Source organism: Rhinoderma darwinii, unplaced genomic scaffold, assembly GCF_050947455.1.
Source record: "Rhinoderma darwinii isolate aRhiDar2 unplaced genomic scaffold, aRhiDar2.hap1 Scaffold_469, whole genome shotgun sequence".
In the NCBI taxonomy this organism is placed as follows: domain Eukaryota; kingdom Metazoa; phylum Chordata; class Amphibia; order Anura; family Rhinodermatidae; genus Rhinoderma; species Rhinoderma darwinii.
In genome coordinates this window covers 75,383-95,141 of record NW_027464014.1, presented here as the reverse complement: position 1 = coordinate 95,141, position 19,759 = coordinate 75,383, and the positions used below count along the sequence as shown (strand labels likewise).

At 41.5% G+C, this 19,759-nt stretch overlaps 80 pseudogenes; all 80 read right to left on the bottom strand.

The window, feature by feature from the left end:
* Positions 1-1,210: 1,210 nt before the first annotated feature.
* LOC142718588 (5S ribosomal RNA) lies at positions 1,211-1,329 on the bottom strand (annotated as a pseudogene).
* Positions 1,330-1,954: 625 nt separating this feature from the next.
* On the bottom strand, positions 1,955-2,073 carry LOC142718857 (5S ribosomal RNA; annotated as a pseudogene).
* A 67-nt stretch (positions 2,074-2,140) lies between these two features.
* Positions 2,141-2,259, bottom strand: LOC142718605 (5S ribosomal RNA; annotated as a pseudogene).
* Positions 2,260-2,326: 67 nt separating this feature from the next.
* On the bottom strand, positions 2,327-2,445 carry LOC142718784 (5S ribosomal RNA; annotated as a pseudogene).
* A 253-nt stretch (positions 2,446-2,698) lies between these two features.
* On the bottom strand, positions 2,699-2,817 carry LOC142718787 (5S ribosomal RNA; annotated as a pseudogene).
* Positions 2,818-2,884: 67 nt separating this feature from the next.
* LOC142718531 (5S ribosomal RNA) lies at positions 2,885-3,003 on the bottom strand (annotated as a pseudogene).
* A 67-nt stretch (positions 3,004-3,070) lies between these two features.
* LOC142718774 (5S ribosomal RNA) lies at positions 3,071-3,189 on the bottom strand (annotated as a pseudogene).
* A 254-nt stretch (positions 3,190-3,443) lies between these two features.
* LOC142719130 (5S ribosomal RNA) lies at positions 3,444-3,562 on the bottom strand (annotated as a pseudogene).
* A 67-nt stretch (positions 3,563-3,629) lies between these two features.
* On the bottom strand, positions 3,630-3,748 carry LOC142718601 (5S ribosomal RNA; annotated as a pseudogene).
* Positions 3,749-4,001: 253 nt separating this feature from the next.
* LOC142718507 (5S ribosomal RNA) lies at positions 4,002-4,120 on the bottom strand (annotated as a pseudogene).
* A 67-nt stretch (positions 4,121-4,187) lies between these two features.
* Positions 4,188-4,306, bottom strand: LOC142718808 (5S ribosomal RNA; annotated as a pseudogene).
* A 67-nt stretch (positions 4,307-4,373) lies between these two features.
* LOC142719040 (5S ribosomal RNA) lies at positions 4,374-4,492 on the bottom strand (annotated as a pseudogene).
* A 67-nt stretch (positions 4,493-4,559) lies between these two features.
* On the bottom strand, positions 4,560-4,678 carry LOC142719000 (5S ribosomal RNA; annotated as a pseudogene).
* Positions 4,679-4,931: 253 nt separating this feature from the next.
* On the bottom strand, positions 4,932-5,050 carry LOC142718441 (5S ribosomal RNA; annotated as a pseudogene).
* A 67-nt stretch (positions 5,051-5,117) lies between these two features.
* On the bottom strand, positions 5,118-5,236 carry LOC142718966 (5S ribosomal RNA; annotated as a pseudogene).
* Positions 5,237-5,303: 67 nt separating this feature from the next.
* Positions 5,304-5,422, bottom strand: LOC142718610 (5S ribosomal RNA; annotated as a pseudogene).
* Positions 5,423-5,489: 67 nt separating this feature from the next.
* LOC142718972 (5S ribosomal RNA) lies at positions 5,490-5,608 on the bottom strand (annotated as a pseudogene).
* A 253-nt stretch (positions 5,609-5,861) lies between these two features.
* On the bottom strand, positions 5,862-5,980 carry LOC142719066 (5S ribosomal RNA; annotated as a pseudogene).
* A 439-nt stretch (positions 5,981-6,419) lies between these two features.
* LOC142718874 (5S ribosomal RNA) lies at positions 6,420-6,538 on the bottom strand (annotated as a pseudogene).
* Positions 6,539-6,605: 67 nt separating this feature from the next.
* Positions 6,606-6,724, bottom strand: LOC142719085 (5S ribosomal RNA; annotated as a pseudogene).
* Positions 6,725-6,791: 67 nt separating this feature from the next.
* Positions 6,792-6,910, bottom strand: LOC142719039 (5S ribosomal RNA; annotated as a pseudogene).
* Positions 6,911-6,977: 67 nt separating this feature from the next.
* LOC142718999 (5S ribosomal RNA) lies at positions 6,978-7,096 on the bottom strand (annotated as a pseudogene).
* Positions 7,097-7,349: 253 nt separating this feature from the next.
* LOC142718985 (5S ribosomal RNA) lies at positions 7,350-7,468 on the bottom strand (annotated as a pseudogene).
* Positions 7,469-7,536: 68 nt separating this feature from the next.
* LOC142718919 (5S ribosomal RNA) lies at positions 7,537-7,655 on the bottom strand (annotated as a pseudogene).
* A 253-nt stretch (positions 7,656-7,908) lies between these two features.
* On the bottom strand, positions 7,909-8,027 carry LOC142718517 (5S ribosomal RNA; annotated as a pseudogene).
* Positions 8,028-8,094: 67 nt separating this feature from the next.
* Positions 8,095-8,213, bottom strand: LOC142718480 (5S ribosomal RNA; annotated as a pseudogene).
* A 67-nt stretch (positions 8,214-8,280) lies between these two features.
* LOC142718443 (5S ribosomal RNA) lies at positions 8,281-8,399 on the bottom strand (annotated as a pseudogene).
* A 67-nt stretch (positions 8,400-8,466) lies between these two features.
* LOC142718550 (5S ribosomal RNA) lies at positions 8,467-8,585 on the bottom strand (annotated as a pseudogene).
* A 67-nt stretch (positions 8,586-8,652) lies between these two features.
* On the bottom strand, positions 8,653-8,771 carry LOC142718929 (5S ribosomal RNA; annotated as a pseudogene).
* A 67-nt stretch (positions 8,772-8,838) lies between these two features.
* LOC142719052 (5S ribosomal RNA) lies at positions 8,839-8,957 on the bottom strand (annotated as a pseudogene).
* Positions 8,958-9,024: 67 nt separating this feature from the next.
* LOC142718607 (5S ribosomal RNA) lies at positions 9,025-9,143 on the bottom strand (annotated as a pseudogene).
* Positions 9,144-9,210: 67 nt separating this feature from the next.
* Positions 9,211-9,329, bottom strand: LOC142718745 (5S ribosomal RNA; annotated as a pseudogene).
* Positions 9,330-9,396: 67 nt separating this feature from the next.
* Positions 9,397-9,515, bottom strand: LOC142718761 (5S ribosomal RNA; annotated as a pseudogene).
* A 67-nt stretch (positions 9,516-9,582) lies between these two features.
* Positions 9,583-9,701, bottom strand: LOC142718599 (5S ribosomal RNA; annotated as a pseudogene).
* A 67-nt stretch (positions 9,702-9,768) lies between these two features.
* LOC142718984 (5S ribosomal RNA) lies at positions 9,769-9,887 on the bottom strand (annotated as a pseudogene).
* A 68-nt stretch (positions 9,888-9,955) lies between these two features.
* LOC142718917 (5S ribosomal RNA) lies at positions 9,956-10,074 on the bottom strand (annotated as a pseudogene).
* A 253-nt stretch (positions 10,075-10,327) lies between these two features.
* LOC142718516 (5S ribosomal RNA) lies at positions 10,328-10,446 on the bottom strand (annotated as a pseudogene).
* Positions 10,447-10,513: 67 nt separating this feature from the next.
* LOC142718479 (5S ribosomal RNA) lies at positions 10,514-10,632 on the bottom strand (annotated as a pseudogene).
* Positions 10,633-10,699: 67 nt separating this feature from the next.
* LOC142718442 (5S ribosomal RNA) lies at positions 10,700-10,818 on the bottom strand (annotated as a pseudogene).
* Positions 10,819-10,885: 67 nt separating this feature from the next.
* Positions 10,886-11,004, bottom strand: LOC142718549 (5S ribosomal RNA; annotated as a pseudogene).
* A 67-nt stretch (positions 11,005-11,071) lies between these two features.
* LOC142718928 (5S ribosomal RNA) lies at positions 11,072-11,190 on the bottom strand (annotated as a pseudogene).
* Positions 11,191-11,257: 67 nt separating this feature from the next.
* Positions 11,258-11,376, bottom strand: LOC142719051 (5S ribosomal RNA; annotated as a pseudogene).
* Positions 11,377-11,443: 67 nt separating this feature from the next.
* Positions 11,444-11,562, bottom strand: LOC142718606 (5S ribosomal RNA; annotated as a pseudogene).
* A 67-nt stretch (positions 11,563-11,629) lies between these two features.
* Positions 11,630-11,748, bottom strand: LOC142718744 (5S ribosomal RNA; annotated as a pseudogene).
* A 67-nt stretch (positions 11,749-11,815) lies between these two features.
* Positions 11,816-11,934, bottom strand: LOC142718760 (5S ribosomal RNA; annotated as a pseudogene).
* A 67-nt stretch (positions 11,935-12,001) lies between these two features.
* On the bottom strand, positions 12,002-12,120 carry LOC142718598 (5S ribosomal RNA; annotated as a pseudogene).
* Positions 12,121-12,370: 250 nt separating this feature from the next.
* On the bottom strand, positions 12,371-12,489 carry LOC142719015 (5S ribosomal RNA; annotated as a pseudogene).
* A 253-nt stretch (positions 12,490-12,742) lies between these two features.
* LOC142718944 (5S ribosomal RNA) lies at positions 12,743-12,861 on the bottom strand (annotated as a pseudogene).
* A 67-nt stretch (positions 12,862-12,928) lies between these two features.
* LOC142718575 (5S ribosomal RNA) lies at positions 12,929-13,047 on the bottom strand (annotated as a pseudogene).
* Positions 13,048-13,114: 67 nt separating this feature from the next.
* Positions 13,115-13,233, bottom strand: LOC142718622 (5S ribosomal RNA; annotated as a pseudogene).
* Positions 13,234-13,300: 67 nt separating this feature from the next.
* On the bottom strand, positions 13,301-13,419 carry LOC142718621 (5S ribosomal RNA; annotated as a pseudogene).
* Positions 13,420-13,486: 67 nt separating this feature from the next.
* Positions 13,487-13,605, bottom strand: LOC142718579 (5S ribosomal RNA; annotated as a pseudogene).
* Positions 13,606-13,672: 67 nt separating this feature from the next.
* LOC142718743 (5S ribosomal RNA) lies at positions 13,673-13,791 on the bottom strand (annotated as a pseudogene).
* A 67-nt stretch (positions 13,792-13,858) lies between these two features.
* Positions 13,859-13,977, bottom strand: LOC142718758 (5S ribosomal RNA; annotated as a pseudogene).
* A 67-nt stretch (positions 13,978-14,044) lies between these two features.
* LOC142718489 (5S ribosomal RNA) lies at positions 14,045-14,163 on the bottom strand (annotated as a pseudogene).
* Positions 14,164-14,413: 250 nt separating this feature from the next.
* LOC142719014 (5S ribosomal RNA) lies at positions 14,414-14,532 on the bottom strand (annotated as a pseudogene).
* A 253-nt stretch (positions 14,533-14,785) lies between these two features.
* LOC142719110 (5S ribosomal RNA) lies at positions 14,786-14,904 on the bottom strand (annotated as a pseudogene).
* Positions 14,905-14,971: 67 nt separating this feature from the next.
* LOC142718528 (5S ribosomal RNA) lies at positions 14,972-15,090 on the bottom strand (annotated as a pseudogene).
* Positions 15,091-15,157: 67 nt separating this feature from the next.
* Positions 15,158-15,276, bottom strand: LOC142718620 (5S ribosomal RNA; annotated as a pseudogene).
* A 67-nt stretch (positions 15,277-15,343) lies between these two features.
* Positions 15,344-15,462, bottom strand: LOC142718619 (5S ribosomal RNA; annotated as a pseudogene).
* A 67-nt stretch (positions 15,463-15,529) lies between these two features.
* Positions 15,530-15,648, bottom strand: LOC142718578 (5S ribosomal RNA; annotated as a pseudogene).
* A 67-nt stretch (positions 15,649-15,715) lies between these two features.
* Positions 15,716-15,834, bottom strand: LOC142718794 (5S ribosomal RNA; annotated as a pseudogene).
* A 67-nt stretch (positions 15,835-15,901) lies between these two features.
* Positions 15,902-16,020, bottom strand: LOC142719134 (5S ribosomal RNA; annotated as a pseudogene).
* A 253-nt stretch (positions 16,021-16,273) lies between these two features.
* LOC142718756 (5S ribosomal RNA) lies at positions 16,274-16,392 on the bottom strand (annotated as a pseudogene).
* A 67-nt stretch (positions 16,393-16,459) lies between these two features.
* Positions 16,460-16,578, bottom strand: LOC142718618 (5S ribosomal RNA; annotated as a pseudogene).
* Positions 16,579-16,645: 67 nt separating this feature from the next.
* Positions 16,646-16,764, bottom strand: LOC142718500 (5S ribosomal RNA; annotated as a pseudogene).
* Positions 16,765-17,017: 253 nt separating this feature from the next.
* On the bottom strand, positions 17,018-17,136 carry LOC142718995 (5S ribosomal RNA; annotated as a pseudogene).
* Positions 17,137-17,389: 253 nt separating this feature from the next.
* LOC142718959 (5S ribosomal RNA) lies at positions 17,390-17,508 on the bottom strand (annotated as a pseudogene).
* A 67-nt stretch (positions 17,509-17,575) lies between these two features.
* LOC142718574 (5S ribosomal RNA) lies at positions 17,576-17,694 on the bottom strand (annotated as a pseudogene).
* A 67-nt stretch (positions 17,695-17,761) lies between these two features.
* On the bottom strand, positions 17,762-17,880 carry LOC142718617 (5S ribosomal RNA; annotated as a pseudogene).
* Positions 17,881-17,947: 67 nt separating this feature from the next.
* Positions 17,948-18,066, bottom strand: LOC142718807 (5S ribosomal RNA; annotated as a pseudogene).
* A 67-nt stretch (positions 18,067-18,133) lies between these two features.
* LOC142718577 (5S ribosomal RNA) lies at positions 18,134-18,252 on the bottom strand (annotated as a pseudogene).
* A 67-nt stretch (positions 18,253-18,319) lies between these two features.
* Positions 18,320-18,438, bottom strand: LOC142718793 (5S ribosomal RNA; annotated as a pseudogene).
* Positions 18,439-18,505: 67 nt separating this feature from the next.
* LOC142718529 (5S ribosomal RNA) lies at positions 18,506-18,624 on the bottom strand (annotated as a pseudogene).
* A 67-nt stretch (positions 18,625-18,691) lies between these two features.
* Positions 18,692-18,810, bottom strand: LOC142718675 (5S ribosomal RNA; annotated as a pseudogene).
* Positions 18,811-18,877: 67 nt separating this feature from the next.
* Positions 18,878-18,996, bottom strand: LOC142718755 (5S ribosomal RNA; annotated as a pseudogene).
* Positions 18,997-19,063: 67 nt separating this feature from the next.
* Positions 19,064-19,182, bottom strand: LOC142718665 (5S ribosomal RNA; annotated as a pseudogene).
* A 67-nt stretch (positions 19,183-19,249) lies between these two features.
* Positions 19,250-19,368, bottom strand: LOC142718771 (5S ribosomal RNA; annotated as a pseudogene).
* Positions 19,369-19,435: 67 nt separating this feature from the next.
* On the bottom strand, positions 19,436-19,554 carry LOC142719108 (5S ribosomal RNA; annotated as a pseudogene).
* A 67-nt stretch (positions 19,555-19,621) lies between these two features.
* LOC142718742 (5S ribosomal RNA) lies at positions 19,622-19,740 on the bottom strand (annotated as a pseudogene).
* Between the last annotated feature and the right edge of the window lie 19 nt (positions 19,741-19,759).

Here is a 19,759-nt window from a genome sequence, read left to right as displayed (position 1 = left end):
GAGAGCAGGCACATTCAGCTTAGAATGGCCTTTGACATTGAATGCTTTAATCCATAGTCCTTTTTAATCGATATTGAAACAAAATCTAAACAACATAATAAAAAGGCAACCGCACCACGGATTCCTAGACAGTCTCCCACAATGGTACTAGCGAGGCCTTAAGCTGTGTAACTTCTGCGATCAGACGAGAGAAGGCACATTCATCTTAGAATGGATATTGACATTAAATGCTTTAATCCATAGTCCTTTTTAATCGATTGTGAAACAAAATCTAAACGACATAATAAAATAGCAACCACACCACGGATTCCCAGACAGTCTCCCACACTGGTACTAGCGAGGCTTTAAGCTGTGTAACTTCTGCGATCTGATGAGAGCTGGCACATTCAGCTTAGAATGGCCATTGACATTAAATGCTTTAATCCATAGACCTTTTTAATCTATTGTGAAACAAAATCTAAACGACATAATAAGATGTCAACCACACCACGGATTCCCAGACAGTCTCCCACACTGGTACTAGCGAGACCTTAAGCTGTGTAACTTCTGCGATGTGACGAGAGCAGGAACATTCAGCTAACAATAGCCATTAACATTAAATGCTTTAATCAATAGTCCTTTTTAAACTATTGTGAAACAAAAATCTAAATGACATAATAAAAGGGCAAGCGCACGACGGATTCCCAGACAGTCTCCCACACTGGTACTAGCGAGGACTTAAACTGTGTAACTTCTGAGATCAGACGAGAGAAGGCACATTCAGCTTAGAATGGATATTGCCATTAAATGCTTTAATCCATAGTACTTTTTAATCGATTGTAAAACAAAATCTAAAAGACATAATAAGATTTCAAACGCACCACGGAGTCTCCCACACTGGTACTAGCGAGACATTAAGCTGTGTAACTTCTGCGATCTGACGAGAGCAGGCACACTCAGCTTAGAATGGCCATTGACATTAAATGCTTTAATCCACAGTCCTTTTTAATCGATTGTGAAACAAAATCTAAACTACATAATAAAAAGTAAACCACACCACGGTTTCCCAGACAGTCTCCCACACTGGTACTAGTGGGGCCTTAATCTGCGTAACTTCTGCGATCTGACCACAGCAGGAACATCCATCTTAGAATGGCCATTGACACTAAATGCTTTAATCCATAGTCCTTTTTATTCGATTGTGAAACAAAATCTAAACGACATAATAAAAAGTCAACCGCACCACGAATTCCCAGACAGTTTCCCACACTGGTACTTACAAGGACTTAAGCTGTGTAACTTCTGCGATCTGACGAGAGCAGGCACATTCAGCTTCGAATGGCCGTTGACATTAAATGTGTTAGTCCATAGTCCTTTTTAATCGATTGTGAAACAAAATCCAAACGACATAATAAAAAGTCAACCGCACCACGGATTCCTAGACAGTCTCCCACACTGGTACTAGCGACGCCTTAAGCTGTGTAACTTCTGCAATCTTACGAGAGCAGGAACATTCAGCGTAGAACGGCCATTGACATTAAATGCTTTAATCCACAGTCCTTTTTAATCGATTGTGAAACAAAATCTAAACGACATAATAAAAAGTCAACCGCATCACGGATTCCCAGATAGTCTCCCACACTGGTACTAGCAAGGACTTAAGTTGTGTAACTTCTGAAATCTGACAAGAGCAGGCACATTCAGCTAAGAATGGCCGTTGACATTAAATGCTTTAATCCATAGTCCTTTTTAATCGATTTTGAAACAAAATCTAAACGACATAATAAAAAGGCAATCGCACCATGAATTCCCAGACTGTCTCCCACACTGGTACTAGCAAGGACTTAAACTGTGTAACTTCTGCGATCTGACGAAAGCAGGCACATTCAGCTTAGAATGGCCATTAACATTTAACGCTTTAATCCATAGTGCTTTTTTATCGATTGTGAAACAAAATCTAAACGACATAATAAAATGTCAACTGCACCACGTATTCCCAGATAGTCTCCCACACTGGTACTAGCGAGGCCTTAAGCTGTGTAACTTCTGCGATCTGACGAGAGCAGGCACATTCAGCTTAGAATGGCCATTGACGTTAAATGCTTTAATCCATAGTCCTAATTAATCTATTGTGAAACAAAATCTAAACAACATAATAAAAAGTCAACCACACCACAGATTCCCAGACAGTCTCCCACACTGGTACTAGCGAGGCGTTAAGCTGTGTAACTTCTGCGATCTAACGAGAGCAGGCACATTCAGCTTAGAATGGCCATTGACATTAAACGCTTTAATCCATAGTCCTTTTTAATCGATTGTGAAACAAAATCTAAACGACATAATAAAAATTCAACCGCACCACGGATTCCCAGACAGTCTCCCACACTGGTACTAGCGAGGCCTTAAGCTGTATAACTTCTGCGTTCTGACGAGAGCAGGCACATTCAGCTTAGAATGGCCATTGACGTTAAATGCTTTAATCCATAGTCCTATTTAATCTATTGTGAAACAAAATCTAAACGACATAATAAAAAGGCAACCGCACCACGGATTCCCAGACAGTCTCCCACACTGGTACTAGCGAGGCCTAAAGCTGTGTAACTTCTGTTATCTGACGAGAGCAGGGACATTCAGCTTAGAATGGCCATTGACATTAAATGCTTTAATCCATAGTCCTTTTTAATCGATTGTGAAACAAAATCTAAACGACATAATAAAAATTCAACCGCACCACGGATTCCCAGACAGTCTCCCACACTGGTACTAGCGAGGCCTTAAGCTGTGTAACTTCTGCGTTCTGACGAGAGCAGGCACATTCAGCTTAGAATGGCCATTGACGTTAAATGCTTTAATCCATAGTCCTATTTAATCTATTGTGAAACAAAATCTAAACGACATTATAAAAAGTCAACCGCACCACGGATTCCCAGACAGTCTCCCACACTGGTACTAGCGAGGCCTTAAGATGTGTAACTTCTGCTATCTGACGAGAGCAGGGACATTCAGCTTAGAATGGCCATTGACATTAAATGCTTTAATCCATAGTCCTTTTTAATCGATTGTGAAACAAAATCTAAACGACATAATAAAAAGTCAACCACACCACGGATTCCCAGACAGTCTCCCACACTGGTACTAGCGAGGCCTTAAGCTGTGTAACTTCTGCGATCTGACGAGAGCAGGCACATTCAGCTTAGAATGGCCATTGACATTAAATGCTTTAATCCATAGTCCTTTTTAATCGATTGTGAAACAAAATCTAAACGACATAATAAAAATTCAACCGCACCACGGATTCCCAGACAGTCTCCCACACTGGTACTAGCGAGGCCTTAAGCTGTGTAACTTCTGCGATCTGACGATAGAAGGCACATTCAGCTTAGAATGGCCATTGAAATTAAATGCTTTAATCCATAGTCCTTTTTAATCGATTGTGAAACAAAATCTAAAACGACATAATAAAAATTCAACCGCACCACGGATTCCCAGACAGTCTCCCACACTGGTACTAGCGAGGCCTTAAGCTGTGTAACTTCTGCGATCTGACAAGAGCAGGCACATTCAGCTTAGAATGGCCATTGACATTAAATGCTTTAATCCATAGTCCTTTTTAATCGATTGTGAAACAAAATCTAAACGACATAATAAAAATTCAACCGCACCACGGATTCCCAGACAGTCTCCGACACTGGTACTAGCGAGGCCTTAAGTTGTGTAACTTCTGCGATCTGACGAGAGCAGGCACATTCAGCTTAGAATGGCCATTGACATTAAAAGCCTTAATCCATAGTCCTATTTAATCTATTGTGAAATAAAATCTAAACAACATAATAAAAAGCCAAACACACCACGGATTCCCAGACAGTCTCCCACACTGGTACTAGCGAGGCCTTAAGCTGTGTAACTTCTGCGATCTGACGAGAGAAGGGACATTCAGCTTAGAACGGCCATTGACATTTAATGCTTTAATCCATAGTCCTTTTTAATCGATTGTGAAACAAAATCTAAACGACATAATAATAATTCAACCGCACCACGGATTCCCAGACAGTCTCCCACACTGGTACTAGCGAGGCCTTAAGCTGTGTAACTTCTGCTATCTGACGAGAGCAGGGACATTCAGCTTAGAATGGCCATTGACATTAAATGCTTTAATCCATAGTCCTTTTTAATCGATTGTGAAACAAAATCTAAACGATATAATAAAAATTCAACCGCACCACGTATTCCCAGACAGTCTCCCACACTGGTACTAGCGAGGCCTTAAGCTGTGTAACTTCTGCGATCTGACGAGAGCAGGCACATTCAGCTTAGAATGGCCATTGACGTTAAATGCTTTAATCCATAGTCCTAATTAATCTATTGTGAAACAAAATCTAAACGACATAATAAAAAGTCAACCGCACCACAGATTCCCAGACAGTCTCCCACACTGGTACTAGCGAGGCCTTAAGCTGTGTAACTTCTGCGATCTGACGAGAGCAGGAACATTCAGCTTTGAATGGCCATTGACATTAAATGCTTTAATCCATAGTCCTTTTTAATCGATTGTGAAACAAAATCTAAACGACATAATAAAAAGGCAACCGCACCACAGATTCCCAGACAGTCTCCCACACTGGTACTAGCGAGGCCTTAAGCTGTGTAACTTCTGCGATCTGACGAGAGCAGGGACATTCAGCTTAGAATGGCCATTGACATTAAATGCTTTAATCCATAGTCCTTTTTAATCGATTGTGAAACAAAATCTAAACGATATAATAAAAATTCAACCGCACCACGGATTCCCAGACAGTCTCCCACACAGATAATAGCGAGGCCTTAAGCTGTGTAACTTCTGCGATCTGACGAGAGCAGGCACATTCAGCTTAGAATGGCCATTGACGTTAAATGCTTTAATCCATAGTCCTAATTAATCTATTGTGAAACAAAATCTAAACGACATAATAAAAATTCAACCACACCACGGATTCCCAGACAGTCTCCCACATTGGTACTAGCGAGGCCTTAAGCTGTGTAACTTCTGCGTTCTGACGAGAGCAGGCACATTCAGCTTAGAATTGCCATTGACGTTAAATGCTTTAATCCATAGTCCTATTTAATCTATTGTGAAACAAAATCTAAACGACATAATAAAAAGTCAACCGCACCACAGTTTCCCAGACAGTCTCCCACACTGGTACTAGTGAGGCCTTAAGCTGTGTAACTTCTGCGATCTGACGAGAGCAGGCACATTCAGCTTTGAATGGCCATTGACATTAAATGCTTTAATCCATAGTCCTTTTTAATCGATTGTGAAACAAAATCTAAACGACATAATAAATAGTCAACTGCACCACGGATTCCCAGACAGTCTCCCACACTGGTACTAGCGAGGACTTAAGCTGTGTAACTTCTGCGATCTGACGAGAGCAGTCACATTCAGCTTAGAATGGCCATTGCCATTAAATGCTTTAATCCATAGTCCTTTTTAATCTATTGTGAAACAAAATCTAAACGACATAATAAAAAGTCAACCGCACCACGGATTCCCAGACAGTCTCCCACACTGGTACTAGCGAGGCCTTAAGCTGTGTAACTTCTGCGAACTGACGAGAGCAGGGACATTCAGCTTAGAATGGCCATTGACATTAAATGCTTTAATCCATAGTCCTTTTTAATCGATTGTGAAACAAAATCTAAACGACATAATACAAATTCAACCGTACCACGGATTCCCAGCCAGTCTCCCACACTGGTACTAGCGAGACCTTAATCTGTGTAATTTCTGCGTTCTGACGAGAGCAGGCACATTCAGCTTAGAATGGCCATTGACTTTAAATGCTTTAATCCATAGTCCTATTTAATCTATTGTGAAACAAAATCTAAACGACATAATAAAAAGTCAACCGCACCACGGATTCCCAGACAGTCTCCCACACTGGTACTAGCGAGGCCTTAAGCTGTGTAACTTCTGCTATCTGACGAGAGCAGGGACATACAGCTTAGAATGGCCATTGACATTAAATGCTTTAATCCATAGTCCTTTTTAATCGATTGTGAAACAAAATCTAAACGACATAATAAAAATTCAACCACACCACGGATTCAAAGACAGTCTCCCACACTGGTACTAGCGAGGCCTTAAGCTGTGTAACTTCTGCGATCTGACGAGAGCAGGCACATTCAGCTTAGAATGGCCATTGACGTGAAATGCTTTAATCCATAGTCCTAATTAATCTATTGTGAAACAAAATCTAAACGACATAATAAAAAGTCAACCGCACCACGGATTCCCAGACAGTCTCCCACACTGGTACTAGCGAGGCGTTAAGCAGTGTAACTTCAGCGATCTAACGAGAGCAGGCACATTCAGCTTAGAATGGCCATTGACATTAAATGCTTTAATCCATAGTCCTTTTTAATCGATTGTGAAACAAAATCTAAACGATATAATAAAAATTCAACCGCACCACGGATTCCCAGACAGTCTCCCACACTGGTACTAGCGAGGCCTTAAGCTGTGTAACTTCTGCGATCTGACGAGAGCAGGCACATTCAGCTTAGAATGGCCATTGACGTTAAATGCTTTAATCCATAGTCCTAATTAATCTATTGTGAAACAAAATCTAAACGACATAATAAAAATTCAACCACACCACGGATTCCCAGACAGTCTCCCACATTGGTACTAGCGAGGCCTTAAGCTGTGTAACTTCTGCGATCTGACGAGAGCAGGCACATTCAGCTTAGAATGGCCATTGACGTTAAATGCTTTAATCCATAGTCCTAATTAATCTATTGTGAAACAAAATCTAAACGACATAATAAAAAGTCAACCGCACCACAGATTCCCAGACAGTCTCCCACACTGGTACTAGCGAGGCCTTAAGCTGTGTAACTTCTGCGATCTGACGAGAGCAGGAACATTCAGCTTTGAATGGCCATTGACATTAAATGCTTTAATCCATAGTCCTTTTTAATCGATTGTGAAACAAAATCTAAACGACATAATAAAAAGGCAACCGCACCACAGATTCCCAGACAGTCTCCCACACTGGTACTAGCGAGGCCTTAAGCTGTGTAACTTCTGCGATCTGACGAGAGCAGGGACATTCAGCTTAGAATGGCCATTGACATTAAATGCTTTAATCCATAGTCCTTTTTAATCGATTGTGAAACAAAATCTAAACGATATAATAAAAATTCAACCGCACCACGGATTCCCAGACAGTCTCCCACACAGATAATAGCGAGGCCTTAAGCTGTGTAACTTCTGCGATCTGACGAGAGCAGGCACATTCAGCTTAGAATGGCCATTGACGTTAAATGCTTTAATCCATAGTCCTTTTTAATCGATTGTGAAACAAAATCTAAACGACATAATAAAAAGTCAACCGCACCACGGATTCCAAGACAGTCTCCCACACTGGTACTAGCGAGGCCTTAAGCTGTGTAACTTCTGCGATCTGACGAGAGCAGGCACATTCAGCTTAGAATTGCCATTGACATTAAATGCTTTAATCCATAGTCCTTTTTAATCGATTGTGAAACAAAAATCTAAACGACATAATAAAAAGTCAACCACTCCACGGATTCCCAGACAGTCTCCCACACTGGTACTAGCGAGGCCTTAAGCTGAGTAACTTCTGCGATCTGACGAGAGCAGGCACATTCAGCTTAGAATGGCGATTGACATTAAATGCTTTAATCCATAGTCCTTTTTAATCGATTGTGAAACAAAATCTAAACGACATAATAAAAAGTCAAGCGCACCACGGATTCCCCGACAGTCTCCCACACTGGTACTAGCGAGGCCTTAAGCTGTGTAACTTCTGCGATCTGACGAGAGCAGGGACATTCAGCTTAGAATGGCCATTGACATTAAATGCTTTAATCCATAGTCCTTTTTAATCGATTGTGAAACAAAATCTAAACGACAAAATAAAAATTCAACCGCACCACTGATTCCCAGACAGTCTCCCTCACTGGTACTAGCGAGGCCTTAAGCTGTGTAACTTCTGCGATCTGACGAGAGCAGGCACATTCAGCTTAGAATGGCCATTGACGTTAAATGCTTTAATCCATAGTCCTATTTAATCTATTGTGAAACAAAATCTAAACGACATAATAATAAGTCAACCGCACCACGGATTCCCAGACAGTCTCCCACACTGGTACTAGCGAGGCGTTAAGCTGTGTAACTTCTGCGATCTTACGAGAGCAGGCACATTCAGCTTAGAATGGCCATTGACATTAAATGCTTTAATCCATAGTCCTTTTTAATCGATTGTGAAACAAAATCTAAACGACATAATAAAAAGTCAGCCGCACCACGGATTCCCAGACAGTCTCCCACACTGGTACTAGCGAGGACTTAAGCTGTGTAACTTCTGCGATCTGACGAGAGCAGGAACATTCAGCTTAGAATGGCCATTGACATTAAATGCTTTAATCTATAGTCCTTTTTAATCGATTGTGAAACAAAATCTAAACGACATAATAATAATTCAACCGCACCATGGATTCCCAGACAGTCTCCCACACTGGTACTAGTGAGGCCTTAAGCTGTGTAACTTCTGCGTTCTGACGAGAGCAGGCACATTCAGCTTAGAATCGCCATTGACGTTAAATGCTTTAATCCATAGTCCTTTTTAATCAATTGTGAAACAAAATCGAAACGCCATAATAAAAAGTCAACCGCACCACGGATTCCCAGACAGTCTCCCACACTGGTACTGGTGAGGCCTTAAGCTGTGTAACTTCTGCGATCTGACGAGAGCAGGGACATTCAGCTTAGAATGGCCATTGACATTAAATGCTTTAATCCATAGTCCTTTTTAATCGATTGTGAAACAAAATCTAAACGACATAATAAAAATTCAACCGCACCACGGATTCCCAGACAGCCTCCCACACTGGTACTAGCGAGGCCTTAAGCTGTGTAACTTCTGCGATCTGACGAGAGCAGGCACATTCAGCTTAGAATGGCCATTGACGTTAAATGCTTTAATCCATAGTCCTATTTAATCTATTGTGAAACAAAAGCTAAACGACATAATAAAAAGTCAACCGCACCACGGATTCCCAGACAGTCTCCCACACTGGTACTAGCGAGGCGTTAAGCTGTGTAACTTCTGCGATCTAACGAGAGCAGGCACATTCAGCTTAGAATGGCCTTTGACATTAAATGCTTTAATCTATAGTCCTTTTTAATCGATTGTGAAACAAAATCTAAACGACATAATAAAAAGTCAACCGCACCACGGATTCCCAGACAGTCTCCCACACTGGTACTAGCGAGGCCTTAAGCTGTGTAACTTCTGCGATCTGAAGAGAGCAGGCACATTCAGCTTAGAATGGCCATTGACTTTAAAAGCCTTAAACCATAGTCCTATTTAATCTATTGTGAAACAAAATCTAAACAACATAATAAAAAGTCAACCGCACCACAGATTCCCAGAGAGTCTCCCACACTGGTACTAGCGAGGCCTTAAGCTGTGTAACTTCTGCGATCTGACGAGAGCAGGCACATTCAGCTTAGAATGGCCATTGACGTTAAATGCTTTAATCCATAGTCCTATTTAATCTATTGTGAAACAAAATCTAAACGACATAATAAAAATGCAACCGCACCACGGATTCCCAGACACTCTCCCACACTGGTACTAGCGAGGCCTTAAGCTGTGTAACTTCTGCGTTCTGACGAGAGCAGGCACATTCAGCTTAGAATGGCCATTGACGTTAAATGCTTTAATCCATAGTCCTTTTTAATCGATTGTGAAACAAAATCTAAACGACATAATAAAAAGTCAACCGCACCACGGATTCCAAGACAGTCTCCCACACTGGTACTAGCGAGGCCTTAAGCTGTGTAACTTCTGCGATCTGACGAGAGCAGGCACATTCAGCTTAGAATTGCCATTGACATTAAATGCTTTAATCCATAGTCCTTTTTAATCGATTGTGAAACAAAAATCTAAACGACATAATAAAAAGTCAACCACTCCACGGATTCCCAGACAGTCTCCCACACTGGTACTAGCGAGGCCTTAAGCTGAGTAACTTCTGCGATCTGACGAGAGCAGGCACATTCAGCTTAGAATGGCGATTGACATTAAATGCTTTAATCCATAGTCCTTTTTAATCGATTGTGAAACAAAATCTAAACGACATAATAAAAAGTCAAGCGCACCACGGATTCCCCGACAGTCTCCCACACTGGTACTAGCGAGGCCTTAAGCTGTGTAACTTCTGCGATCTGACGAGAGCAGGGACATTCAGCTTAGAATGGCCATTGACATTAAATGCTTTAATCCATAGTCCTTTTTAATCGATTGTGAAACAAAATCTAAACGACAAAATAAAAATTCAACCGCACCACTGATTCCCAGACAGTCTCCCTCACTGGTACTAGCGAGGCCTTAAGCTGTGTAACTTCTGCGATCTGACGAGAGCAGGCACATTCAGCTTAGAATGGCCATTGACGTTAAATGCTTTAATCCATAGTCCTATTTAATCTATTGTGAAACAAAATCTAAACGACATAATAATAAGTCAACCGCACCACGGATTCCCAGACAGTCTCCCACACTGGTACTAGCGAGGCGTTAAGCTGTGTAACTTCTGCGATCTTACGAGAGCAGGCACATTCAGCTTAGAATGGCCATTGACATTAAATGCTTTAATCCATAGTCCTTTTTAATCGATTGTGAAACAAAATCTAAACGACATAATAAAAAGTCAGCCGCACCACGGATTCCCAGACAGTCTCCCACACTGGTACTAGCGAGGACTTAAGCTGTGTAACTTCTGCGATCTGACGAGAGCAGGAACATTCAGCTTAGAATGGCCATTGACATTAAATGCTTTAATCTATAGTCCTTTTTAATCGATTGTGAAACAAAATCTAAACGACATAATAATAATTCAACCGCACCATGGATTCCCAGACAGTCTCCCACACTGGTACTAGTGAGGCCTTAAGCTGTGTAACTTCTGCGTTCTGACGAGAGCAGGCACATTCAGCTTAGAATCGCCATTGACGTTAAATGCTTTAATCCATAGTCCTTTTTAATCAATTGTGAAACAAAATCGAAACGCCATAATAAAAAGTCAACCGCACCACGGATTCCCAGACAGTCTCCCACACTGGTACTGGTGAGGCCTTAAGCTGTGTAACTTCTGCGATCTGACGAGAGCAGGGACATTCAGCTTAGAATGGCCATTGACATTAAATGCTTTAATCCATAGTCCTTTTTAATCGATTGTGAAACAAAATCTAAACGACATAATAAAAATTCAACCGCACCACGGATTCCCAGACAGCCTCCCACACTGGTACTAGCGAGGCCTTAAGCTGTGTAACTTCTGCGATCTGACGAGAGCAGGCACATTCAGCTTAGAATGGCCATTGACGTTAAATGCTTTAATCCATAGTCCTATTTAATCTATTGTGAAACAAAAGCTAAACGACATAATAAAAAGTCAACCGCACCACGGATTCCCAGACAGTCTCCCACACTGGTACTAGCGAGGCGTTAAGCTGTGTAACTTCTGCGATCTAACGAGAGCAGGCACATTCAGCTTAGAATGGCCTTTGACATTAAATGCTTTAATCTATAGTCCTTTTTAATCGATTGTGAAACAAAATCTAAACGACATAATAAAAAGTCAACCGCACCACGGATTCCCAGACAGTCTCCCACACTGGTACTAGCGAGGCCTTAAGCTGTGTAACTTCTGCGATCTGAAGAGAGCAGGCACATTCAGCTTAGAATGGCCATTGACTTTAAAAGCCTTAAACCATAGTCCTATTTAATCTATTGTGAAACAAAATCTAAACAACATAATAAAAAGTCAACCGCACCACAGATTCCCAGAGAGTCTCCCACACTGGTACTAGCGAGGCCTTAAGCTGTGTAACTTCTGCGATCTGACGAGAGCAGGCACATTCAGCTTAGAATGGCCATTGACGTTAAATGCTTTAATCCATAGTCCTATTTAATCTATTGTGAAACAAAATCTAAACGACATAATAAAAATGCAACCGCACCACGGATTCCCAGACACTCTCCCACACTGGTACTAGCGAGGCCTTAAGCTGTGTAACTTCTGCGTTCTGACGAGAGCAGGCACATTCAGCTTAGAATGGCCATTGACGTTAAATGCTTTAATCCATAGTCCTTTTTAATCAATTGTGAAACAAAATCTAAACGACATAATAAAAAGTCAACCGCACCACGGATTCCCAGACAGTCTCCCACACTGGTACTAGCGAAGCGTTAAGCTGTGTAACTTCTGCGATCTAACGAGAGAAGGCAAATTCAGCTTAGAATGGCCATTGACATTAAAAGCCTTAATCCAAAGTCCTATTTAATCTATTGTGAAACAAAATCTAAACATAATAAAAAGTCAACCGCACCACGGATTCCCAGACAGTCTCCCACACTGGTACTGGTGAGGCCTTAAGCTGTGTAACTTCTGCGATCTGACGAGAGCAGGCACATTCAGCTTAGAATGGCCATTGATGTTAAATGCTTTAATCCATAGTCCTATTTAATCTATTGTGAAACAAAATCTAAACGACATAATAAAAAGTCAACCGCACCACGGATTCCCAGACAGTCTCCCACACTGGTACTAGCGAAGCGTTAAGCTGTGTAACTTCTGCGATCTAACGAGAGAAGGCAAATTCAGCTTAGAATGGCCATTGACATTAAAAGCCTTAATCCAAAGTCCTATTTAATTTATTGTGAAACAAAATCTAAACAACATAATAAAAAGTCAACCGCACCACGGATTCCCAGACTGTCTCCTACACTGGTACTAGCGAGGCCTTAAGCTGTGTAACTTCTGCGTTCTGACGAGAGCAGGCACATTCAGCTTAGAATTGCCATTGACGTTAAATGCTTTAATCCATAGTCCTATTTAATCTATTGTGAAACAAAATCTAAACGACATAATAAAAAGTCAACCGCACCACGGATTCCCAGACAGTCTCCCACACTGGTACTAGCGAGGCCTTAAGCTGTGTAACTTCTGCAATCTGACGAGAGAAGGCACATTCAGCTTAGAATGGCCATTGACATTGAATGCTTTAATCCATAGTCCTTTTTAATCGATTGTGAAACAAAATCTAAACGACATAATAAAAAGTCAACCGCACCACGGATTCCCAGACAGTCTCCCACACTGGTACTAGCGAGGCCTTAAGCTGTGTAACTTCTGCGATCTGACGAGAGCAGGCACATTCAGCTTAGAATGGCCATTGACATTAAATGCTTTAATCCATAGTCCTTTTTAATCGATTGTGAAACAAAATCTAAACGACATAATAAAAAGTCAACCGCACCACGGATTCCCAGACAGTCTCCCACACTGGTACTAGCGAGGCCTTAAGCTGTGTAACTTCTGCGATCTGACGAGAGCAGGCACATTCAGCTTAGAATGGCCATTGACATTAAATGCTTTAATCCATAGTCCTTTTTAATCGATTGTGAAACAAAATCTAAACGACATAATAAAAAGTCAACCGCACCACGGATTCCCAGACAGTCTCCCACACTGGTACTAGCGAGGCGTTAAGCTGTGTAACTTCTGCGATCTAACGAAAGCAGGCACATTCAGCTTAGAATGGCCATTGACATTAAATGCTTTAATCCATAGTTCTTTTTAATCGATTGTGAAACAAAATCTAAACGACATAATAAAAAGTCAACCGCACCACGGATTCCCAGACAGTCTCCCACACTGGTACTAGCGAGGCCTTAAGCTGTGTAACTTCTGCGATCTGAAGAGAGCAGGCACATTCAGCTTAGAATGGCCATTGACTTTAAAAGCCTTAAACCATAGTCCTATTTAATCTATTGTGAAACAAAATCTAAACAACATAATAAAAAGTCAACCGCACCACAGATTCCCAGAGAGTCTCCCACACTGGTACTAGCGAGGCCTTAAGCTGTGTAACTTCTGCGATCTGACGAGAGCAGGCACATTCAGCTTAGAATGGCCATTGACGTTAAATGCTTTAATCCATAGTCCTATTTAATCTATTGTGAAACAAAATCTAAACGACATAATAAAAAGTCAACCGCACCACAGATTCCCAGAGAGTCTCCCACACTGGTTCTAGCGAGGCCTTAAGCTGTGTAACTTCTGCGATCTGACGAGAGCAGGCACATTCAGCTTAGAATGGCCATTGACGTTAAATGCTTTAATCCATAGTCCTTTTTAATCAATTGTGAAACAAAATCTAAACGACATAATAAAAAGTCAACCGCACCACGGAATCCCAGACAGTCTCCCACACTGGTACTAGCGAAGCGTTAAGCTGTGTAACTTCTGCGATCTAACGAGAGAAGGCAAATTCAGCTTAGAATGGCCATTGACATTAAAAGCCTTAATCCAAAGTCCTATTTAATCTATTGTGAAACAAAATCTAAACATAATAAAAAGTCAACCGCACCACGGATTCCCAGACAGTCTCCCACACTGGTACTGGTGAGGCCTTAAGCTGTGTAACTTCTGCGATCTGACGAGAGCAGGCACATTCAGCTTAGAATGGCCATTGATGTTAAATGCTTTAATCCATAGTCCTATTTAATCTATTGTGAAACAAAATCTAAACGACATAATAAAAAGTCAACCGCACCACGGATTCCCAGACAGTCTCCCACACTGGTACTAGCGAAGCGTTAAGCTGTGTAACTTCTGCGATCTAACGAGAGAAGGCAAATTCAGCTTAGAATGGCCATTGACATTAAAAGCCTTAATCCAAAGTCCTATTTAATTTATTGTGAAACAAAATCTAAACAACATAATAAAAAGTCAACCGCACCACGGATTCCCAGACTGTCTTCTACACTGGTACTAGCGAGGCCTTAAGCTGTGTAACTTCTGCGTTCTGACGAGAGCAGGCACATTCAGCTTAGAATTGCCATTGACGTTAAATGCTTTAATCCATAGTCCTATTTAATCTATTGTGAAACAAAATCTAAACGACATAATAAAAAGTCAACCGCACCACGGATTCCCAGACAGTCTCCCACACTAGTACTAGCGAGGCCTTAAGCTGTGTAACTTCTGCAATCTGACGAGAGAAGGCACATTCAGCTTAGAATGGCCATTGACATTGAATGCTTTAATCCATAGTCCTTTTTAATCGATTGTGAAACAAAATCTAAACGACATAATAAAAAGTCAACCGCACCACGGATTCCCAGACAGTCTCCCACACTGGTACTAGCGAGGCCTTAAGCTGTGTAACTTCTGCGATCTGACGAGAGCAGGCACATTCAGCTTAGAATGGCCATTGACATTAAATGCTTTAATCCATAGTCCTTTTTAATCGATTGTGAAACAAAATCTAAACGACATAATAAAAAGTCAACCGCACCACGGATTCCCAGACAGTCTCCCACACTGGTACTAGCGAGGCCTTAAGCTGTGTAACTTCTGCGATCTGACGAGAGCAGGCACATTCAGCTTAGAATGGCCATTGACATTAAATGCTTTAATCCATAGTCCTTTTTAATCGATTGTGAAACAAAATCTAAACGACATAATAAAAAGTCAACCGCACCACGGATTCCCAGACAGTCTCCCACACTGGTACTAGCGAGGCGTTAAGCTGTGTAACTTCTGCGATCTAACGAAAGCAGGCACATTCAGCTTAGAATGGCCATTGACATTAAATGCTTTAATCCATAGTTCTTTTTAATCGATTGTGAAACAAAATCTAAACGACATAATAAAAAGTCAACCGCACCACGGATTCCCAGACAGTCTCCCACACTGGTACTAGCGAGGCCTTAAGCTGTGTGACTTCTGCGATCTGACGAGAGCAGGCACATTCAGCTTAGAATGGCCATTGACGTTAAAAGCGTTAATCCATAGTCCTATTTAATCTATTGTGAAACAAAATCTAAACGACATAATAAAAAGTCAACCGCACCACGGATTCCCAGACAGTCTCCCACACTGGTACTAGCGAGGCGTTAAGCTGTGTAACTTCTGCGATCTAACGAGAGCAGGCACGTTCAGCTTAGAATGGCCATTGACATTAAATGCTTTAATCCATAGTCCTTTTTAATCGATTGTGAAACAAAATCTAAACGACATAATAAAAAGTCAACTGCACCACGGATTCCCAGACAGTCTCCCACACTGGTACTAGCGAGGCTTTAAGCTGTGTAACTTCTGCGATGTGACGAGAGCAGGCACATTCAGCTCAGAATGGCCATTGACTTTAAAAGCCTTAATCCATAGTCCTATTTAATCTATTGTGAAACAAAATCTAAACAACATAATAAAAAGTCAACCGCACCACAGATTCCCAGAGAGTCTCCCACACTGGTACTAGCGAGGCCTTAAGCTGTGTAACTTCTGCGATCTGACGAGAGCAGGCACATTCAGCTTAGAATGGCCATTGACATTAAATGCTATAATCCATAGTCCTTTTTAATCGATTGTGAAACAAAATCTAAACGACATAATAAAAAGTCAACCGCACCACGGATTCCCAGACAGTCTCCCACACTGGTACTAGCGAGGCCTTAAGCTGTGTAACTTCTGCGATCTGACGAGAGCAGGCACATTCAGCTTAGAATGGCCATTGACATTAAATGCTTTAATCCATAGTCCTTTTTAATCGATTGTGAAACAAAATCTAAACGGCATAATAAAAAGTCAACCGCACCACGTATTCCCAGACAGTCTCCCACACTGGTACAAGCGAGGCGTTAAGCTGTGTAACTTCTGCGATCTAACGAGAGCAGGCACATTCAGCTTAGAATGGCCATTGACATTAAATGCTTTAATCTATAGTCCTTTTTAATCGATTGTGAAACAAAATCTAAACGACATAATAAAAAGTCAACCGCACCACGGATTCCCAGACAGTCTCCCACACTGGTACTAGCGAGGCCTTAAGCTGTGTAACTTCTGCGATCTGAAGAGAGAAGGCACATTCAGCTTAGAACGGCCATTGCCCTTAAAAGCCTTAAACCATAGTCCTATTTAATCTATTGTGAAACAAAATCTAAACAACATAATAAAAAGTCAACCGCACCACGGATTCCCAGACAGTCTCCCACACTGGTACTGGTGAGGCCTTAAGCTGTGTAACTTCTGCGATCTGACGAGAGCAGGCACATTCAGCTTAGAATGGCCATTGAAGTTAAATGCTTTAATCCATAGTCCTATTTAATCTATTGTGAAACAAAATCTAAACGACATAATAAAAAGTCAACCGCACCACGGATTCCCAGACAGTCTCCCACACTGGTACTAGCGAAGCGTTAAGCTGTGTAACTTCTGCGATCTAACGAGAGAAGGCAAATTCAGCTTAGAATGGCCATTGACATTAAAAGCCTTAATCCAAAGTCCTATTTAATCTATTGTGAAACAAAATCTAAACAACATAATAAAAAGTCAACCGCACCACGGATTCCCAGACTGTCTCCCACACTGGTACTAGCGAGGCCTTAAGCTGTGTAACTTCTGCGTTCTGACGAGAGCAGGCACATTCAGCTTAGAATTGCCATTGACGTTAAATGCTTTAATCCATAGTCCTATTTAATCTATTGTGAAACAAAATCTAAACGACATAATAAAAAGTCAACCGCACCACGGATTCCCAGACAGTCTCCCACACTGGTACTAGCGAGGCCTTAAGCTGTGTAACTTCTGCAATCTGACGAGAGAAGGCACATTCAGCTTAGAATGGCCATTGACATTGAATGCTTTAATCCATAGTCCTTTTTAATCGATTGTGAAACAAAATCTAAACGACATAATAAAAAGTCAACCGCACCACGGATTCCCAGACAGTCTCCCACACTGGTACTAGCGAGGCCTTAAGCTGTGTAACTTCTGCGATCTGACGAGAGCAGGCACATTCAGCTTAGAATGGCCATTGACATTAAATGCTTTAATCCATAGTCCTTTTTAATCGATTGTGAAACAAAATCTAAACGACATAATAAAAGGTCAACCGCACCACGGATTCCCAGACAGTCTCCCACACTGGTACTAGCGAGGCCTTAAGCTGTGTAACTTCTGCGATCTGACGAGAGCAGGCACATTCAGCTTAGAATGGCCATTGACATTAAATGCTTTAATCCATAGTCCTTTTTAATCGATTGTGAAACAAAATCTAAACGACATAATAAAAAGTCAACCGCACCACGGATTCCCAGACAGTCTCCCACACTGGTACTAGCGAGGCGTTAAGCTGTGTAACTTCTGCGATCTAACGAAAGCAGGCACATTCAGCTTAGAATGGCCATTGACATTAAATGCTTTAATCCATAGTTCTTTTTAATCGATTGTGAAACAAAATCTAAACGACATAATAAAAAGTCAACCGCACCACGGATTCCCAGACAGTCTCCCACACTGGTACTAGCGAGGCCTTAAGCTGTGTGACTTCTGCGATCTGACGAGAGCAGGCACATTCAGCTTAGAATGGCCATTGACGTTAAATGCTTTAATCCATAGTCCTATTTAATCTATTGTGAAACAAAATCTAAACGACATAATAAAAAGTCAACCACACCACGGATTCCCAGACAGTCTCCCACACTGGTACTAGCGAGGCGTTAAGCTGTGTAACTTCTGCGATCTAACGAGAGCAGGCACATTCAGCTTAGAATGGCCATTGACATTAAATGCTTTAATCCATAGTCCTTTTTAATCGATTGTGAAACAAAATCTAAACGACATAATAAAAAGTCAACTGCACCACGGATTCCCAGACAGTCTCCCACACTGGTACTAGCGAGGCCTTAAGCTGTGTAACTTCTGCGATCTGACGAGAGCAGGCACATTCAGCTCAGAATGGCCATTGACTTTAAAAGCCTTAATCCATAGTCCTATTTAATCTATTGTGAAACAAAATCTAAACAACATAATAAAAAGTCAACCGCACCACAGATTCCCAGAGAGTCTCCCACACTGGTACTAGCGAGGCCTTAAGCTGTGTAACTTCTGCGATCTGACGAGAGCAGGCACATTCAGCTTAGAATGGCCATTGACATTAAATGCTATAATCCATAGTCCTTTTTAATCGATTGTGAAACAAAATCTAAACGACATAATAAAAAGTCAACCGCACCACGGATTCCCAGACAGTCTCCCACACTGGTACTAGCGAGGCCTTAAGCTGTGTAACTTCTGCGATCTGACGAGAGCAGGAACATTCAGCTTAGAATGGCCATTGACATTAAATGCTTTAATCCATAGTCCTTTTTAATCGATTGTGAAACAAAATCTAAACGACATAATAAAAAGTCAACCGCACCACGTATTCCCAGACAGTCTCCCACACTGGTACTAGCGAGGCCTTAAGCTGTGTAACTTCTGCGATCTGACGAGAGCAGGCACATTCAGCTTAGAATGGCCATTGACGTTAAATGCTTTAATCCATAGTCCTATTTAATCTATTGTGAAACAAAATCTAAACGACATAATAAAAAGTCAACCGCACCACGGATTCCCAGACAGTCTCCCACACTGGTACTAGCGAGGCGTTAAGCTGTGTAACTTCTGCGATCTAACGAGAGCAGGCACATTCAGCTTAGAATGGCCATTGACATTAAATGCTTTAATCTATAGTCCTTTTTAATCGATTGTGAAACAAAATCTAAACGACATAATAAAAAGTCAACCGCACCACGGATTCCCAGACAGTCTCCCACACTGGTACTAGCGAGGCCTTAAGCTGTGTAACTTCTGCGATCTGAAGAGAGCAGGCACATTCAGCTTAGAATGGCCATTGACTTTAAAAGCCTTAAACCAT